We start from the raw sequence: 13,630 nt of genomic DNA, 5'->3' as shown, positions 1-13,630 counted from the left end.
CCAATGTTAAAATAATTCTGCGATTCCAATAACCCTAGCAAAGCGTTGATATGATAAGAAATTAACACCAATGATACCACGTAGAAGCCATTAAGATTTATGGTAGCATAGTCAAAGTATCTAAGCGTAATATTCTCGAGTTAAGAAACTTTCCCTTTACATTTCGTAATTAACAAAAAAATTGCTGACCCGTGCACCAATGTGTATTCTGAACTAATCGTATAACTATAATCGATAATTCTCTCGCCTAAAAAACTAATAATCAACGAGCGTTTATTAACGTTTATTAATAATAATTAACGTTTAATCATGTTATGATTATAAATCAGTGTAACACAAGCCGAAAAAAAAAACAAAAAAAAAACAAATCCATTTCGTAACCTAAATGAACAAAGGAAATTAATTGCGAAATAATTAATGCAAAACACAATAGTAACCCTGAAAGGTAAAAATAAGCTAAAATTGTAAAATTTAAAATGCCGATCTGGTGCATAGATTTTGACCTATAGAAATGCGATAAATTGCTTAATAATAGGCATATCTACAGATACAAGTAAAAAATCGAGAGTAGCGTAATTATTAAGTCATAAAAATAGGCCTCTCGACAACCCTCAAAAAAAAAACCTATGAAAACCAAAAAGGGAGAGTTTTATGATCAAACCTCTTAAACAATTTGTTTAGTTGAATTTTTGTAGTGGCGTAGTTGAACGCTAATTAAGATATCCTTAAGCCAGGTGTGATAAAACCATGAATAAAATTAGTTCGACAAGTAATCACTGTAATCATTCGTGCAGATTAAACAATTCGAAAGACAAAATAAACCTTCCTTAAATCAAGAAATTATATAAAATAGTTAACAAAATCGTAAGATATGGTACCTGCGAATAGCAAATAAGACAACTTAAGGCAAAAAAAAAGAAAAAGCATTGATTAATTTTATTTTTTTACTTGAGATGGCCCTCTATCGAGGAAGAGTCTTACTATCAAAAATAGTGGTACCATGAACTTAATTTGTGGCCAATGTCTAAGCTAATTAAATCAATAATTGTATAACTACCAACAAAAATAGCTTTATTGCTGTACAATCGCTAAGTGAAAGATAAAACAATCGCCAAAAAAAAATTATATCAATAATGTTAGCGGGAAATTATCTTAGAAGTGACGGTAGCAATGGGAAATGGAACCGCATGGCTGAGATGGTAAAGAGTGGCGAGTCTTGCGATAAAACCATTCGCCGATGGTCCAAAGATCAGTTATACGCTATATGCCTATATGTAAAAAAAAAAAAATGCGTATTGATTAAAGTTTCAACTTTTGATGCCAACTATTGAGGATATGTTTCCCTAATAGATAACTGTTGTACCATAAGTTAAAATCGTAACTAACGAAAGCTAAATAACACCTTAGTTTTGCAATAATTAGCAAAAGCAGCAGAATGCTTGCAGCCGATAGGCAAAGGATAATATAACCACCAAAAACCGTAAAAATTTGCAGCAATAAATTCAACCAATCTTACCGTAAATCGAATTAAAGCATACAAATGAACCGCGCAATTAAAGTATAAAAGAATAACCTGTAAAAAAAAAATAACAAAAAAAATTTTTCCTAGGCCAGACAATTTCTTAACTTGGAAAGATTTTGCAATTAGGCTGATAGCTATATGACAATAGCAGACATATTCTGCTTCTGATATGTGATTTAATCTCTGCGGGTTCTCACAATTGGTGCAAACCGCGTAACATACAGCTAGAGACGAACAGGACTAAATTAAACTAACATAGGTCCGTCGAAATACTCTAATGACCAAAATAATTCAGATGTAAAGCAATACAGGAAATAACCAATTAATGCAAAAGGAAGAAAATCATTCCAAAAATTGACCATTAGTCACAAATACTCATATCACAAGACAGTATGTAATAACTTCTACTAACCTTATAAGCCAGTTATGACCCCAGGTCTCTGCTAATCCTTAATTCCCCCAATAAGTAATATGACGTGGTAAACCACATGTTATTCACAAAATGCAAATCTTGCGAAAAGCACAGTATTTAAGAGTTCGGAGAACGTGCACACACTAGTGAGCATATACCTAACTAAAATTGATAGAACAAAACGAACATTTATACAAAGCATGAATAATTGAAGGGTAATTTCTAATGCAATTAAGTGAAAGCAGAAGCCATAAAATAGATTACAACACCTGTGAGGTAATTTAGCCCTTTGTTCGGACATACATTGCTATGATCCTAAATCAACAAGGATAAATTATCAAACTTTCTCCCTGAATCAAGCCCTTACAGAAGGATAACCTACTAAAGATTATCGCGATAAAATGCCAAAGAAAAAGAACTCCGGATACATAATTAATGTTCTAATCAACTTTATGAACCCCCCCCCCTTCAGTCGTGCGGCATCTTAGTGGCATTAAAGTTTGGCATCAAACGCAAATATATTTTAATTTTCACTTGGGAAATACAAAGAAACTAAATTCGTATGGCTTATGACAAGCTATGAAACTTTTGAGTAATACCGCGCTGGATAGTAAATATCTCTACCACGTGGCGTTAACTCCGCCACAGGAGAGGAATGATTTGACACCTTAATAGTAAATGAGTTACACTTCGACTCGCATTACTCCCATTAATCAAGGATATTCAAGGCTGATGAAAGTGAAGGAATAGATACCTTAGCCACATCACAGCTAAATGAAATATAATGATAAATAAAAGACATTACAGCCTAGTAGCTGAATTTTCGAGAGTATAAAAAAAAAATATAAGACTGTATTTTCAAAAAAAGGCCTTAACGAAATTAATTGAAATTATAGATATTTTAAAAAGATTGTTTAAAAACAACATGAAAAACAAGTATGGAAATTGGATGCCACATTAACGTTATAACAAAGTTTCCCTCAAACTGATGTATAGAAAATTAACTAGAGTATACTAACGAACAATATAATACGAACCTTTACGTAACTACTTAAGCCCAAAACCCCACTTTAACCAGGTAAAAGATACTTTCAGCTAAAAGTTAGTAGTAGTACCCTATACGCTCCCAAGGTGACAATAAAATTTTTTTTTCTTCCCTCAAGAATTAATAAAAGCACAGTATACATGGCAATTCTAATTCATAAAAACAAAATAAAATAACCGCCAGCGGACAACACCATAAAAATACCTTAAAATAGTATAGGAAAAATAACTTAAATATCCACATGACCTATAATAGTGAAAACGGATGGACCCCCAGGCATGGGAGGTTGGAGCCAGGGATGAGCATGGTGTATATTATCCCACCGCGCAAATACTTGACTCTCACCTTCTATTGAGAAAAGATTACACATATTACTGAATGAGGGAGATACCAGACGTTTTAAAACCTGTTGCTGACTTGGCTCGACTCCTTTTGGCGGGGAAATTTTTTGTGAAATTTATCGAAACTGGAGGGATGTATTTTCCGTTTACCTGATATCTGATGCTCCATTGTCGGGTGAGCGGAAAATGCATCGTTCTATTGACTTGATTACGAGATTTGACTACACAACAAGAAATCACTTGACAAATACTATAACTGCCTATTAGTCAGGATTCCTAAACAAATGGACCTTTAGTCGTGGGTAGCGGTGGCCACAGGGCAATGGCAATGGTGTTATTGTCTTTCTGTTGCCATTGCCATTAGGGCCTAGCTCTCTTATGAGGAACCACCAGTCAGTTACAAAAAGTGATCATCACATAATAAGAAATTACGGTTTTGAGGTTGGACAAAACTACCCTAAAATAGGGGGAACCGTTGGTCAACTGTTGTGACGTGTGTTGCCTTATATCCCATTTGCCATAACCGTTTGACCGGGGAGCTCTTATGAACATATTAACTCAACTCTCTATAAAAAGTGATCCACAATAATTACCCTACCTCACCCCTACCATTAGAAGAAAATGTAATAACACAAGTGACCATACGGTAATCTGAAATGAAGATGGGCAAGAAGTCCGATGCGTGGGGAATACCTATTAAGGGCGTAGGCGCACGGTTGATTATTTTGTGAGCAGACGCCCCTACAAAGTATTTCCTAACAAAGATCAACTCAAATAGGAAAAGGAACCCAAGGATACCAGTGAAAGTTAAACACCATAAATTAGAGGAACCAACTAAAAACAGCTAAAAATAATAACAAATATCACCAAATTAAAGGCACCTAACTAATCTATTATTATTATGCCTTAACCATCTTTAAATTAAGTTAATTTATTTTACAATTACTGATAAATATTATATAAGAACACATTTCCAGATACGGTGTGTAACTAACCTTCAACCACGTGTTAAGAGAAACGCTAGAACACGCAACCATACGGTATGTTGCTTATATTAGCCTAAATCTAGTAGAATAATCAAAAAACGTAACCATGATAAGATACCCAAGCAATCAACAATTAAATAATCGTAGACGAGAAAATGCAATCTTATGGAATCTTAAGATAAGACATAGCGTAGACAATATTAATGCTCCGTTAAGGGAATGGGGACTCGTCGACAATTTAATGAAAGAAGAGGAACTTATTAAAGCAGTAGAAAATCTTGACTGTCCAAAACTATATTATCTTCTAAAATCTCAAAGCACAAGGTTGAAACAAAGAATGATCCTAAGATTAACAGCAAGCCTGGTGTTATATAATTTTAGTGCACGTGAGATGACAAAAACGCTGGAGCACACTCGACGAAGTGCCAATCTGGCCTTCCAAATTTTAGTACAACATATCCCATCAACAAGGTATAGCTCGTTGTCTGAATATATCGCCAACAATATTTGGTACGATCAAGATGATAATAATGTAACTACAATTTGGCCCATTAAATTTCTCTCCATATTAATAGACCAAGGACATATGTTAAAAAGTGAAACCCTTCTTAAAATATTGTACGTCAATTGTGTAAATAACACGTATCTAAATCCGATAAACCCTTCAATAGGAGCCGCAATTTTTCAACTTACCCCAAGAGAATATAAAGACATAAAGAAAATAACCCTGAATTTCTTCCAAGAAGATGAAAATTTTGGAAGAAAAATAGTCCCTGGGTTAGACGTAATCGTGCGTGAGCAACTATGTTGTTGCCAATCACACGCAAATTTAAGTTTCTCTGTAGTAAAGATATTAAATGACCCATTGTCATTATCTCAGTTGTGCCGGAAAGTCATTCGTCAAAATATGCGAAGGAATGATATAACCGCCACTTTGGAAGGTCTGCACCTCCCAAACCAACTACTAGTGTATTTAATTTACCTAAATATACCCGAAAACGGTAAAAATGATATAGTATTTGAACTCTAATTTCTCAGCTCAAATGTTTCGTCATGGGAAAATTACCGACTTCTGAATATGCTTACATATCCAAGCTCAAAGGCGGTACTGCCAGATGATGCACCAATATTGAAATTAAAACCCAACCCCAGTGGAATAAACTGTTTATATAGATAATCTCGTTGAAATGAATGATGAAAGAACCCTATGATATTACCTGAAGTGTTATAAATATGAATATCAATTGTTATAGTAACTAAAAAAAAAAAAATGCATCATAGACCAGTATTGCATTGATATTTATGGAACTATGAATTAGAGTAAATATCACAAGATCTAAGTACATTATCAATATATTGACAAAAAGGTAGTTTCTCGAAAATCTATATACTTTTAAGACTATAAAGCGACCACAAAGTATTTAAAATATAGTACGGGACATTAGTGAAGTAATTATATTATAACACAAAAAGAGCCAGGTGCAAGTAAGCATTGGTGAAAAACTATTTCAACTTCAACCTGAAGTTACCTTGTTTTTTTTTCACTCAAAATTGGTTAATATGGAGCTCAGATGACTCGAATTATGGTTGAATGAATAAGTACCCGATGTATTGAGGAAATGCCGGTGAAAAGGTAATTTGACCTCGACCTAGGGTTTACCATGACTATAACCAATCTTGAAAAAAGTATTAACTAGACAAAAGTCAATAAAAACTACCCTCTTTTGGCCATTGTTCTGAAATGTTCTGAAAAGACCAAATAAAGAAATGGCCAAAGCAATTATCGATACAGAGTACATATGTATCAAACATGCCAAAGAAAACGTCATATACTCGGCTGCAATGATCGTCGTGGATAAGTCAGGGGAGGAAGTCTTCGCGAAAAAATGGGATGTTAAGTATGATTTAAGGAAATTTAACGTAAAATCTTATGAGTTCGGTCAAGATCTCGCAAACACCCCAAAATATCGGCCAGCGAGAGGCAAATTAGGAATCAAATATAACGGTAGAAAGGGAAAATACCTCCATTTTATTCAATATGAAATTTGGAAATTACAAAAACAATATAAAATCCAGTACTGGTATGTTAAAGGTCCTTGCCAGACAGATTTATTACTCCTCGACAAATGTAAAAAGCAAAAATTAGTTTACAAAATTGAAGGGAATCCAAACTGTGTAAAATATCAAGGAAAACATGACCCCCTCCAAGAAATAAAATATTACCAACAGTACTTGTACAATCCAAGGAGTGTACTATATAGAGCGACAAGAAATGAAATTGTGTTTAAAAGAATTAAAACTTATCAATCAAAATCAAAAGTGATTAAGAAAACAAAAAAGCTGAAACTATCAAATAATTAAGGTAACCCAATTACTCTTACGTTAAAACAATTAAATTCTTACGCGAAGGAATTAAAATACCTATCCCCCCAGCTTAAGAATCAACAGTGCGATGACCATAAGCAAAGTAACAAATTGTACGACCACGAATCTTAGTCTCACCCTGTTTTCTTTGAGCAACAAAGATTATCATAAAATAATATAAATATAATATCATAATTAGCACCTTCTTTCCTTCAAAAAAAAAGAGAACAAATACAGGAATCAAAATTCACGTTCAATTATCAATCGTAAGAAGTTTTCCTATATTATGTCTAATGAAGTATTAATTCCAGAAACAGCAAAAAGGATGTGGATAACAAATGTCATAACAATCTTCATTTCCCAAACTTTAGCCCAAGATATCGTAAAACATGGAATAATTTTTAAACACGAGAATTCGTTGCTCGCAAGTCATAATGCCTGGAAAATATTTATGAAATTGGACCCCAAACCATTTGAAACCTTGTTCCAACAAGTTATTAGACTGGAGAAAAATACCAACGAATTAAAGGACTCAATATTCCAATTCTTAAAATCAGACAAAAGCCTGCAACCAACAAGAGATATTCACCACAAGGAAAATAAAAGTAATCTACCCCCCGTGTTTCCTAAACTAAAGTTGAAATTAATAATTGAAGATTTCGACAAGAAAATGGCAGAAATTGACAAGGCTCTAGGACTTAATAAGAACGAAAGCCGAAAAAGGAGAGCATTAAATAAGTTGGATAGTTCCATGAGCGATCAAACAACAATTGAATCTACCACAAGTTTCGCCTCAACTACTTCCAAGCAAAATAAACTTTAAGATGGAAACTACGTAATGTTAACCGAATTACTGAGCCTATGGACTTTTCTCAAAGAATTGTGGGAAAATCATGCTGAACAAAATGTTACGAAGCAAATATTGTCAAAACTCGCGAAGGAAAAAGACTCCAGACAAATTATTAACCTCAAGGAGCTGAAATTCTCAAATATACAACATGATGATAAAAATAAAAATCCTATAGAAAGAAAAAGAAAAGACACCAAGACAACCACGCCTACCTATGAGTCCCCAATGAGAGATATACAATCTTCAATGTCAGAAACTACGACAAATACAGTCCCAGAAATGAGCGCACTCAACAATAAATCACTTAGAAACTTGACCACGCTAACTTATCTAAGACCAACGATACTTACAAAATGGACGTGGTCAACAGGGCCCACGTACTATCGCACCCAGCCGATTGGCGTATTCACTATAGGCCTAAGAGCAAGAATCCCAGTAAGGCATACCGAGATGCAAACGATCAAAGTACAAGCGATTCAACCAGAACAAAAAGAAAAATAAAAGTATGAAAGAAAAAGAAGACGATTACGTACATAAGAAGTGTTGGATAATAGACGGTAAATGTACTTGTGCAAGATTAGCAATGGCCGACGAGCCGGCAAGAGAAGATATTGAATCATTACCTGAACTAAACGAGAAAAACGCTCTAAAAGTATCGATTCACCAATCTTTTTTAATATTATATAGACAGAGACTACAAGCATCATTTGAATTGTTCAATACAGAAATACAAAAGTTAAAACAAAGTACCACGAGAATCTTCGAGGTATTTTTTCGAAGAAGTAAATACCGAAGATCAGCTAGGCTAATACCAATCGTGGGAGAATTAGCCTCACGCTTGTTTGGGCTTTCGACTGAAGAAGACCTAAATATCCTAAGGGAAAACGTAGGAAAACTAAATAACGCTATGAACGTGACCTTACATGTTCAAAAAATACAAGCCAGCATAGCTAATTACCAGAGAGACAAAATTGAGGCAATCTCGAAGAAAATATCAAAGACAGTAAGCATATTGATTTACTAAAAAAATTAAGTAGATCGGGTGATTACCGATTCGAGCCTCACCATGGTATCACTAGACATAGTGACGATGTCCTTACTTAACCTGGCAACTGACGCTAGCAAATTTGAATTCGCATTATTTTCCCTCATCGGCGGAACCTTATCGTATGACCTAGGAGATCGTTTGAACCTAAAAAGTATCTTGGACGAAATAAAAACGCATTTAACATTCGGACTGTACCTACCAACAGAACTGGAGGTAGCAAACTTATTCCACTATTACACCATAATGAAGATTCACATCACAGAGATAAACAAGCAATTATTTGCAGTGGTAACAATCCCGTTAATAAACCAACAATCAATATATGACTTGCATAAAATTTCTACGTTTCCAGCCAATATAGGCAGAACTAATTCATCCATGACTATTACCCCCGAAGCAGATTATTTGCTAGTCGATCAAGATAGAAGGAAATATGCCTTAGCAAACACACAGGCCCTCAAGGAATGTGTAGCATTCAAAAACCTAGTATGTCAACTAACACTACCCATCTATAAGGTAAAACCCGGATACTGTATGTTGGATATATTCTTAAAAGAGACTCAACAAGAGGAAATTCCAAGTTCATGTGAAGCACTAATAGGTAGTACTAAGCGAGAAATATTTATTCATCTTAGAAACGATCTATGGCTATTCTCTGTTCCAAAAGAAACAGTCGGGACTATCTCTTGTTATAATAACACAGAAAAAATCGACCCAAGCTACAGAACCGAATTACTACTACAGGATGTAGGTACGATAACGATAAAGCAAGGATGCCGACTGGTAACCAAGGAAGCCACAGTACAAACACCTCTGATAACCACCAGCACGAATATAATAAGCCCCAAAGTGGTCAATTTTAAAGCAGTGAATTTATCATATACAATTCCCAACATTAAAAATGAAGAAGTAAAAACCAGAATATGGTCAAAAATGGAGAATGTCAAAGAAACTTTACCACTAACAAAAATAAGAGAAGCATTAGACTCTCAAATTCCCCTCTTCACTAATGAAAACCAAAGATTGACATATGTAGAAAGTAGATATGGACTATTCTCAACAAATTTTTGGTGGAATATCCTCCTGACGGTAGGATTCGTGTTCATGATCTCTCTGACAATAAGAATGCTATTAACCCTAAATTACGGAAGAATGTTGAGAATAACACGTAGAAAAAGAGCAAAATCAGAACACATCGAGCCGAGTGAGATGCAAAACCTAAACCCGGAACTCCCTGATAACCCTTAAGCAAAAAAAGTAAGGGAGGACATGATCGAGCGAATGGGAGTAGAGGTCCTCATTCGTGCCATGTCCACTCCCAAATTTTCACCTAATTTTTTATTGTGCAAGCCCATGCAGCTGCAAAGATATATTTCTTAGGCGGCGTGGACGCGCATAAACAGTAAAGATTTGAAAAACTTATAGTAAATCGAGACCTCTAATAAAAACCACGTAATCTATCTTGAAAGTAGTAGCAGAATAGAAAATTAAATGCTAAAGTAGATGAGTGTTTAATAACATTTAAAAATGCATTAAATATAGAACATGTGCCAAACACACATGAGTACATGTATACATATAGTCACCAAATCTTGAAAATCTTATAGTGTTATTTTTAAATGGCAAATGTTTAAATGGCGGGGGCACGGGTAAATGGCAGGAGTATGCATGACACTAAAAGTTTATTTAGTGTTTAAATGTAGGAAATGTAGTACATCTGAAAATGCGTGTTGGATTATTCCGGGATACAGAAAACATCGGGATTCCCGAAGAAAGTCAACCCCAGGATATTTTAGATGCAATAAGAAAACAATTTATGGTGAGAGATATCCATGAGAGATAGTGTCTCTTGGTATTAGACGTTCGAAATTCACCTGAGATAAAGATTAAACATTAACCAGTGCTGCAGAAGCGTTTATTATTTACGTTGACGCATCCGACAGCAATACAACGACTGGAAAGCTGAGAGAACATATTTGCCAGTTTGGAGATTTGCAAAAAGAAGAGGCAAAAATCTTAGTGTTAACTAGTGAATAATTAGTGTTAAATGGTGATTGCTAACTAGTGTTAACTAGTGATTTTGTTAGTTTGTTTTTCTGCATTTTGTATTTTAGCTGCGAAAAACGTGACAAAAAAGCTTGCGAAAGATGGGCAAATATAGTTGGATACTTAAATCTTCCTATTGTTCAGCTAAATCAGTGAGATTTTATTATATCATCGTATTAAATATTGTAATTCGGATTCTGATAAGTTAAGGATTTAAACGATGGAAATACAGTACATCTGAAAATACGTATTGAATTACTCTGGTATCTAGAAAACACCGGGATTCCCGAAGAAAGTCAACTCCAGGATATTTTAAATACAATAAGAAAAAACATAATATGATGATAGAGACATTCAAGAAGAGTGTCATTTGGTATTGGACGTTCAAAATTCACCCGAGCAAATGAAATTAATAGTGTTAACCAGTGATTAATTAGTGTTAAGTAGTGATTGTTAACTAGTTAGATACCCATATCTTCTTATTGTGCAGCTAAATCAGGGAGTTCTTATAATTTCGTCTCATTAAACATTGTAATTTGGATAATGATAAGTTAAGGATTTAAGTGAAGGAAATGCAGTACATCTGAAAATGCGAGTTGGAATATTCTGGAATATGGACAACATTGGGATTCCTGAAGAGAGTCAACTCCAGGATATTTTAGATGCAATAAGAAAAAACTTAAATATAATGATAGAGACATTCAAGAAGAGTGTCAGTTGGTATTGGACGTTCAAAATTCACCTGAGCAAATGAAATTAACCAGTGCTGTAGGGGTGTTTATTATTTATGTTGACGAATCCGCAAATAACGCTGCAGCTGAAAAGCTGAGAGAACGTATTTGCCAGAATGGAGTTTAGCACAAAGAAGAGACAAAAATTATAGTATTAACTAGGGATTTTGTTTTTTTTTTGTTACTCTCCATTTTGTATTCAGCTGCGAGAAATGTGGCAATTAAGCTTGCAAAAGATGGCTAAATACAGTTGGATACTAAAATCTTCTTATTGTTCAGCTAAATCAGTCAGTTCTTATTATTTCATCTTCTCCCAAATCAGAGTAGACATACCAAAAATCACGAATTGATTTTATAACTAATTTTAAACATTTCCAGATCCTTATATTAACAGAAGGCGCACTTATAACAATGACCTTGATTTCAACCTTTCAAGTTGTTTTTTAATTATCTTGTAAATATACGATGAGTTGTCATACCGCATTCACGAACAGTCTATTCATTATATTTTTTTTGTAAAAATAAGTGCATTGATTTAATTTTGTTTTTCATAATGGAAATGTAACTAATGATTATTCTGTGATTGCGGTATAATACACATTTCATTGTCTCTTATTTCCAAAGCATATTTAAACTATTCTTGGTATCAGTTAGTTAGTGTGTCTTCTTTTTTTACATTGGCTCATTGCCTTATTCTTCACAGTCTACTTCATTCGTCACAGTCTACATCGTTTGTTTCTCTATCAACCTTTTTTACAATCTGTTTTTTAAAGTTAAGGTCATTCTTCAATACAAATACTGATTGTTTATAATTCAGTTTTCCAACTTAGTTACTCGCATTATTTAAATGATGAAACGCCATGAAAACGCCTTATGAAACGCCATTTTGGTGTTTTATTTATTCCTTTGTGCGGTTGGATTTTTTACGGGGGGGGGGGATGTCGAAAGGATTAATGTTGAGGGGATAAACAACTGTTGGAATAACAAAAGAATTTGGTTTCTATGTTATCGTTGTGAAGACAATGGCTACTATGATTATAAGCCTACTAATTTTTATTTAGCTGTTACAGAATGTGTTTCACCATTTGAAAGCACAGTTTTTGACATTGCTTCAAATAAGCAAATTGAAACGCGTGAATTTTATAATATGAATGAAAATAGTATCATTGACTATACAAAGAGATATGTAAAGAGTGAAGTTACATTAACCAGTAGAAAATGTTACCCTGACATTGCAGCCCATCAGGATCAATATACATTGAATTCAGATGATCTACCCATATTAGTTTATCTCGACAAATACCTATACGAAGTAGAAGAAGAAATCTAAAGAATAGAAAAGTCGTTTTAACTATGTATATACATTATTTTTATTAATAAGCAATTTTACATACATTGTTAGAATACTTTATTCGTAGGGCACTAAAATCAATATTAAACACGTTTGAAAGTTTATTTTCCACTAGGAAGTCGTTCAGAAGAGGAATGTCAACGTAAGGAAACTGCTTGTAGGTATAGCCGTGACATCTGAAAATGAAAGAGTAGTATATGAAAGCCAGAGGTCTTAGTCGTTAAGTCCTGTACTCTCCTCTGATTTTGAATAATAGTTTTCCCACTGCTTTCAATAAAGTTGTTGATGTGTGGGGTAAAGAATTTATATGATAGGCCAAGAGGATCAAAAAATTCTATATTCTTCGCTATTTGAAAGATGCGTAGCCAACGACCTGTCTTCAAACTCGACAGACTGCTATTAACAATGATTAGGGTATTGTTAACACTTGGAATTTTTCAATAAAGTCCGATGGTATACAATAGGACTTATATTGTAACATTTATAAATCCATACTAAATACGCTGATTATTTGGTTTGTGTTCATGGTGCAAGGCCTTATAGAACACTGCCATAGGTTGTAATTTCTCCATAAGTTTCAAATTGACTCAGTGATAATAATGTGATACTTTCAGTCAAAGTATCGACAAATGTGCACTCTAAACGTACATTCCCCGTTCGTACTATGCTCATATCTTGAGTGCCAGACAAGTCCAAAACAATTACGCAATGATTTTTTGAAAACATTGAATTGGTTATTCCATTTTCAAATAGTTTTGAGTCATGATCTAGGGATTGCATGGTCAATTTGTACAGAGTTCTGTAGGATTTCATATCAAATGATAAAGTGCACAAGGGGATTCCATTCACTTTGAAAACAAGGCTAGATAGGCCAAAAAATAAAATCATGGGGGAATGCAGTCCAGGATCCAACGGCACTAGCAATCTTCACAAA

At 34.2% G+C, this 13,630-nt stretch overlaps 1 pseudogene; it reads left to right on the top strand.

The window, feature by feature from the left end:
* Positions 1–6,917: 6,917 nt before the first annotated feature.
* LOC148946491 (uncharacterized) lies at positions 6,918–8,624 on the top strand (annotated as a pseudogene).
* Positions 8,625–13,630: the final 5,006 nt, after the last annotated feature.

The sequence above is a fragment of the Artemia sp. Qi Xiang Cuo genome, chromosome 12 (genome assembly GCF_049724085.1).
Source record: "Artemia sp. Qi Xiang Cuo chromosome 12, ASM4972408v1, whole genome shotgun sequence".
In the NCBI taxonomy this organism is placed as follows: Eukaryota; Metazoa; Arthropoda; class Branchiopoda; order Anostraca; family Artemiidae; genus Artemia; species Artemia sp. Qi Xiang Cuo.
Note: the sequence above shows the minus strand (reverse complement) of the source record. Positions and strands in the feature narration are given on the sequence as shown.